The sequence below is a fragment of the Sinocyclocheilus rhinocerous genome, unplaced genomic scaffold, assembly GCF_001515625.1.
Source record: "Sinocyclocheilus rhinocerous isolate Xijiao unplaced genomic scaffold, SAMN03320098_v1.1 scaffold534, whole genome shotgun sequence".
In the NCBI taxonomy this organism is placed as follows: Eukaryota; Metazoa; Chordata; class Actinopteri; order Cypriniformes; family Cyprinidae; genus Sinocyclocheilus; species Sinocyclocheilus rhinocerous.
The window spans coordinates 202,792-210,367 of record NW_015646352.1 but is presented as its reverse complement, the minus strand read 5'-3'; the positions used below and the strand labels follow the sequence as shown (position 1 = coordinate 210,367).

General features: G+C 36.7%; 1 long non-coding RNA gene across 1 annotated transcript in view; it reads right to left on the bottom strand.

The window, feature by feature from the left end:
• Positions 1 to 3,944, bottom strand: part of LOC107707454 (uncharacterized) — a 4,939-nt gene extending 995 nt beyond the window's left edge. The window contains exons 1-2 of the long non-coding RNA XR_001636258.1: positions 3,905 to 3,944; positions 1,110 to 1,155 (exon numbers count right to left, since the gene is read on the bottom strand). This is a non-coding gene — a long non-coding RNA (uncharacterized LOC107707454). The remainder of the gene's footprint in view (positions 1 to 1,109; positions 1,156 to 3,904) is intronic.
• Between the last annotated feature and the right edge of the window lie 3,632 nt (positions 3,945 to 7,576).

Genomic DNA, 7,576 nt, shown 5'->3' with positions numbered 1-7,576 from the left:
TTTTTGTAACTCATGTGTGTTTTTAACGTAAACTTTTGAGTGAATAAGAACTTAGTTTAGTACTCACATGCTGTGACAGCCGCTTTCTGTACGTGTGCTTCAGAAAACCGTACATCAGAAGTTTAAACTAATATGATTTAAAACGGATGATTTCAGCACGATAAACATAATAATTAGAACCAAAACAGATGTTTTTTTAGCAGGTACAAGCTGTAATGGCGCAGCTCTATTCTGGAAAAGGGGGCGGGGAGCAGCAGCTCATTTGCATTTAAAGAGACAGGCCCGAAAAACAGCGTGTTTCTGCTTCCACTCAAAATAGGCATTTTCAAAATGATATAATAAATGATCTGGGGAGTATTTTGAGCTAAAACTTCACAGACACATTCTGGGAACACCTGAGACTTATATTACATATTGTAAAATGGGGCATAATATGTCTCCTTTAAAGATCAAAAAGACACTTGCCTCTGCATGAAGGGCTGTAAAGGTGTTATTGCTTGTCGGCCACAAAAGTTTTTTTGCATACCATTATTAGAGTTTCTCAGGCATGTAGTGCAGCTGGTGCGAAGTTGCTACATCATTACGTTTGTGACAAAGTTCATTGAACCTGTCGTATTTTATGGTTATTTTACTGAAGTGCTGAAAGGGAATTTCATTTTTATAGTTATTCTTTCTGCACTGAAATTAACACTATTAGACACATATATGTGTAATCAAATGCCTTAGCACTACAAAGATGAAGTACTGCCAAACCTGTAAAGATTTTAAATGCTCAGCATAGGTTTAACACAAGAAACTGAAGCCCGCCAAAGGGGATATATAATACACGAGTCATGTTCATTAAAGAGAAATGACAATTATTCTATCCATGGGCAGCATTTGATGATCAGGGTTTATAAGGTTTTGTTTCTCTAATACTAATGAAAAAAACGTTTAAAATACTGATGAAAAGTAACTTGTGCATTGTGTGTGATTACTCCGATTCCCATGAGACCCCTGTTTAAAATACCACAAGTGGTACTGCCATTCAAAGTGTGGGTTGCAACCTTTTAACAAAATAGTATCTTTGATAATTAAATTTCACAATTATTTGCTTCAATTCTACTCACCTTCCTGTTTCATGTTTCAGTAAAATCATGTTTTGATGCCATTTCCCTGTTAAATACAAAAAGGATGATCATCAAAATGTCAAAGCTGCTTTTTTCATGCTGCTAAAATTCATGATGATCAATAGCTGTCACCCTGACATTTTTGATTAATATTTCTATATATATTATTTCACACTTTAAAAAAAAATCACATATATAAATTATTAAAATATGTAATAATATTACAGTATTTAAATATTAAATTTATAAATACACTACCAGTCAAAATGTTCAAATAATTAAGATTAAATGCCTTTGAAAGACATCTCTTATTCTCATCAAGGCTACATTTATCAAAAACAATATTATTACAATTTAAAAGAAATGTTTTGTATCATATTTTAACATATGTTAAAATGCTATTTATTCCTGTGATGCAAATCTGAATTTTCAGCAGTCATTACTCCAGTCTTGTATTATTGTATTATTATTATTATATTGTATACATGTATGTATTATTATTATTATCAATGTACAAAAACAGTTTACTTGTAGTGTATATACTGTGTTTTTACAAGGCTGTTTCAAATATAACATATGAAAATATTTTAATATGTATCATGAACTGTTTTATTTTATTTACTTTTTAAGTTTATTTATATAGCACATTTCATACACAATGGTAATTCAAAATGCTTTACATAAAAAGGAATTAAAATAATCATAAAAATAATCACAACAATAGAAGCAAAGGATAAAAAATTAAAATGTGTAAAAAATAATTTAAATGCACAGCTAAATAGATGTGTTTTGATGAGTCTAGATTTATGTGGCTACTGGTTTAGCACATCTGATCTATTCTGGTAGCTGGTTCCAACTGCGGGTAGCATAACAGCTATATTTATAGACTTGCACAATATATATTATGTTCTAGTTTAAAAAATATTTAAAAAATACATTAAAATGCTTTAATTTCCTTATGAACAACTCTGATATCCTTACTTCCTGATATGATAATCACAGGAAACTGCAGCCTTTCCTTGTAGCTCAGAAAACAAAAACATAAAAGTTCAAAATTTTAATTGAAAACCATAAAAGCTGCACAGCATTACCAATACTACTCAAACAGCCTACTTTTTGGACAATCTAGGATATATTTTGGCCTCGGATATTCATGCATTTTGCAGAAAAGATTTTATTTTTTTTATTTTTTTATCTGTCAGTAGTTGGAAGTACTCATATAAGGACGATAATTGAATACTAACCTGTTGCATTCTGCTTGTGGCAAATAGTTTAAAATATTAGTCAGACATGCATGAAGATGATAGGAAAAGATAGGAAGATCACACTTGCAAGTGCATGTGTTAGGGTGCGGTAGAAAGCAAAGGATTTAACAAACCCACTAAATGCCAATCAAGAGTGCAATGTATTACTTTAACTTGGCAATACAAATATTGACAATCGAGTTTCACACAAATAGGTGCAACAGCCTGGGAGAACTTTGTCGGCATGCCTTTTTGCAAGCATTTCAGTTTTGCTCATAGCTGTTTTACCCTTTTTATCATGAAAGACTGGGCACGGGACTGAGTCGGTGAGCTGCTCTGTTATTAAATTTAAAAATTAATTATGTTTCTCAGGGATTATCTACAGTATCTGTTTCACAAATTTATGCTGGCATTAATGCCCACTTTGCCAAATCCACACCTCAAAAACAATTTAACAGATCTAAGGTACATATGAATTGCCGTGTTCCTCGCTTAGAAGCAATTTGCTGTTGTGGTTTGATTCAAAAGAAAAAAGGCTGTTTCAAGATTTTTGTCTACAACGGGAACTAATCACTTTAGCACTACATTTCAATGATGCCTTATTCTTCAAATATGTGGTTTAAGTGGAACATTTTACGCAGACCTCATACCATGCAAATTTATTGAGCGAAGGTAATGACTGGGCCATTAAATTTAGGAAAGAAGGTATCAGACCTCTGTTGTTAAAACCACCTGCAATACCACGTGAATGAGATTCACACAAAATGCAACATATCTGTGAATTCTATAATATATGTCTCCCAAGATACATAAGCCTCGACCTGGTTGTATATTTAATATATTGAATTAAGATAAGGCTGATAAAGGAAGCATCTGAGTGAAACCATGCCATTAATGTCCTTTTTTTTATCATTACTTGTCATTACTCATCTGTTGCTTCCTCATACATGAGATAAATGTTCCACTTTTAATGCTAGTGATTCTTCATTTCGACAGTCTGGCAGTTTGGATAAACTTTAAGAGTCGTGTTCACTGGGTTTCTCCATATTTAATTAAACGCTTATGCTAGTCATATGCTTAAGTTTTTATCCCCTGCTCTCTATGTGTCACACTGACTGTGGACACACTATAAAATTCTAAGTACTGTATTTTGGCGGCCGACCAAGAGTTAATGATTAAAAAGTTCAGGTGAACTTTCGAATCGTTTTCTTTAAGTAACTTAAGTGCTAAAGAGCAATGCGCTGGCATGATGAAGTAACGTTAACCCTTGAGAATTAACAGCAGTTATGTTGAAGTTAACAGGATACATATAAGACCTGTTAATAATGATAAATAATTGTTCCGTCAGAAGAAATACTGGGTAGGTATTGAAGAAATGATTTATGAGGACGGGTTCGGGAAATTAGGGATGCAGCACATGTGAGACGTTACGTTTCAAACTCTCTAACGTAATTCTTCTTAGAGGTAACATATGTGCTCTATGGTAGTGTCTGCTTTGTGTGTAGAAAAGTTCTCACGCAGTTTTCAACAGGTGGGTAAATATGTTCTTACCTTCGTTGTAAAATCGTTGAATCCGGATGTTTAATAACCGCTAGTAATTTGCATAAAACACGCTCACACCACGTCCGTTTACTCGGTTTGGCGCTCAGCCAATCATAACCATCGTATTTCAAATGTATCATTTTATATTAAATGAATTCTAAATTCTACAATTATATATAAACAATTTTATATAACATATTTATATATAATTTATTGCAAAATGTATTATTAGGTGCATCAGTGCATCATAGATCATTGATGATTCATATATCAACAGATATTATGCATAAATGGTAAACTATTACAATTGTTTCAGATGATATTTAAATGTATTTGTTGTTTTGGTTTAAGAGTCTAATATGAATATTTATGCATATGATATATTTTTAAAAATCAGCCATAAGTTGATATATCAAGATAAATCTGCTAGGAAGACACAACAATAATTTGGTCCCTATTGTTTAATTAAAACATTGCACTTGCTGTATCCCACATGACATCATATATAAAAAATGTAAAAGATTGGATGACCAATTGAATATATGTATTAAATGGATGTCTTTTAAGTAATTTCTGAAAATCTCCAGGGAAAGATGTCTTTGTATACGAGAATATGCTTTAGACATGCAGCCAAACCCTCAAGGTTATCAAGTTACTCTTTTGAAATGATTCAATGGAATGGTGTGAAAAGAATCAGCATTTCAAACTGCAGCAAACAATATGAACACACAACAGTTCTCATTTTGATAAAAGAAAACACCTCAACACCTCTATTTACACACCCTTTATCCTCCTGAGAATCAAAATGCGTGGGGTTAACGAATTTTGAAATAAATTTAAAAATCTCAGTGAAGTGGCTGATTTTTGAGGAACCGAATGCATTTTACAATGTGACACACCAAGTTACACAGATAATTTAATTGAATTTTGAATTGCATTATCTATTTTTCCTGCATACTTTTTAAAAGTGACTGCTAAACACAAAAGATTCAGTTATTCAGAGCTTCTGTGTGATAAATGCATCATCCTGGCCTGCCCCGAAATCAGCTTCATCACCCTGTTAGGCGCTCTATTTTGCTTGAACTTCTTCTTGGGAAGCCTTTCAGGCCACCATGGTACGACGCCAGTTGTATCAGATGGCAAAATTACTGGCAAAACAACCTTTAGGATTGCAGTCAGCATAGCAGCCAAGAAGCGAGCAACTGATCATCGCAGCATGACTCATAGTTACGGCATTTATCTTTATCAGACTGTGCATTTGCCTTAGTCAAATCAGCAAATCTCAGGTTACTCATCTCGGCTGAATCGTCGAGGTCTCATTTTTAATCTGAATGTCATTGAACTGGTGTAAATGTTCCCGGTCTTTATCCAATCCTTTTGAGCCACGACACCAGCGCTCCTCGGGGAGCCTGTGAGAAACGCGGTGGCGTTCGAATGCCGGGCGTGTCCACCTGCGCCCCGTGAGGTGACGCTTCGCGGCAGGGGACCCCTGAGGAGAACCCGAGCCTTTTCCCTCTGACTCATTAGACCTCTCCTCTCTTCTGTCACGCCTACGCGGCAGTGTCATCTCTCCCTCCGTCCCATCTCTGCTTTGGAGCGGGACGCCTCGTCCTGAGACAGATCCCCCCTTTTTTGCTCCTTCGTTGCTTACCGAGGGGCCACGGAGATCTCCATTACAGCCTCCTGCCCAGAGACGCGGCTATTGGGAGGCGGCGGAGAAGGCCTTTCACAGGAGTATTACAGAACAGCGTCGGGCTCTGATAAGCCTCTGGTTACGGCCTCCAGGGACCCGACTCGTCCGTCTCCGCTCCCCACCTGGGGGCGAGCGCTTTCTCTCGCGGCTGCAGAAAGGGCTTTGTAAAAGGGCAAAAAGCGCGCAACACAACTCTATTCGTAGAGGCTTTTAGTAACCCTAAACCACATGACCTGTGACTAAGGTCCTGTGCCGATTCCCACCGCCGAGAAAAAACACACACAATTTAAATTCATAAAGACCTTTGTCACACATTCAAAAGCCCTTTTTTTTGTTAATGTACGTACTGTCACAGGAGAGGCTGGCATTCAGGGGGACAGGCTTATAGTGTCATCTGCCTGGGCTCTCAACCAGCCTACCAACCCACACAAACGGCGCTAATGCGATGTGAGGGGGCCGCCGAGAAGGGCAGAGGCGACCGAGCCGTAGACTGTTATGCAAAAACGCTTCCATTTTTATCTTTATTATGCATTCTGCAGTCTGGGTTCAAGATTCAAGAGACGGCAGAGTTTATTGTAGCCCTATGAAGTGCCTGCATATTTGCGCAGCGGGAGGCTGCTGCCCACACAAGCACGGCAGGGAGAAAGGGCTGTCCATATATCCTTAACTTTCACAAATAAACAAGATCAAATTACTAGTTTTGACGCTACTTCTAACTAAACCCTTAAACCGCCATTGTGTTTAACAATGCTTTTTTCTTCCGTAATTATTTTTTAGTGCGCAATATTACTGAGTTAACAAGAAAGTATTACCCTACAGGGGTGTTTAAATGGCCTGGAGAATTTATGCACAGCAGGTTTACATTAGGCACCACCAAATACACCACAGCAAGTGAGATGGCTGATGGTAAAACAGCTAAAATGCCTCGTCCTTCTTGCTAGCTCAGAGTTGCCCTTACGAAAAAGAAGTTTATTCAAGTGTGCTATTAGTATACTTCTTTTAAACTAAAAATAGGGAAGTATACTTTTAGTCTACTTTTTATGTACTTCTCAGAAATATACTTAAAATGACATTTAAGTATACTTGACTTATACTAAATATATTTTAGCTATAATTGTGCTCCTAGAATCCGTGTTTTCATTGTTATACTGTAGGTTGTGTTTTCTGACTTGTTATAATGTTTTCTGAATTGTTGTTGTGCTTTCTGAATTGTTATTTTGTTTTTTAGACTTGCATTTGCATTTGTAATTTGTTATTTTGTTTTCAGAATTGTGATTTGCTTTGCACTTCTCGGCCACCGTACATTTGGGTCCATAAACAGACTCTAACCAATTGACCCTTCGCAAGGAGTTTGATTGACAGGCAGTCTGACCAATCATAATGCTGAATCTGCCATTTTGTCTGACAAACAAACCAGACAGGAGAGTAGATTAACGTCGTGGACTTGAACTTGAAAAATGGTGTGAATTGATGGCTTTCCGCTTTCCACAAGATACCTTCTGATGTTCATTCGTATTTATTTCATGCTATATAACTAGTAAAGAGGAAGAGCTGTTCGGTTCATGTGCTGCTTGCCTTAAACTGAGGCGCTACAGCGATCTGTCTCGACACATTAAAGAGCCACAAAACGGTACTTATTGTTTGAATTTCTTTCAAAATGACAAAATTTGAGAGCTGAGACTTATCTGTTTCATACCAAAAGTAACCTGCTCTGTCTTGTCTGTCTGCGTGTTGTCAGTGTCCTCTTTTCTCTACAATGTATTTTTCACTGCGTGAGAACATGATGTGTGGATCATATTTTGAGCGCGCAAAAGTGCGTTTTGCATGCGCGCAAAATGAGTTTTGTGGAGAAAATGTTTGTCTCGCAAAGAAGAAAGTATTTCGAGCGCACGAAAATCTATTTTGCATTTAAAATAAGTTTTTGGATATGTGCAGACCTTCTCTTTTGCGCGTGCAACGTTTCACTAGCTTGCTCACCTGATGCCCGC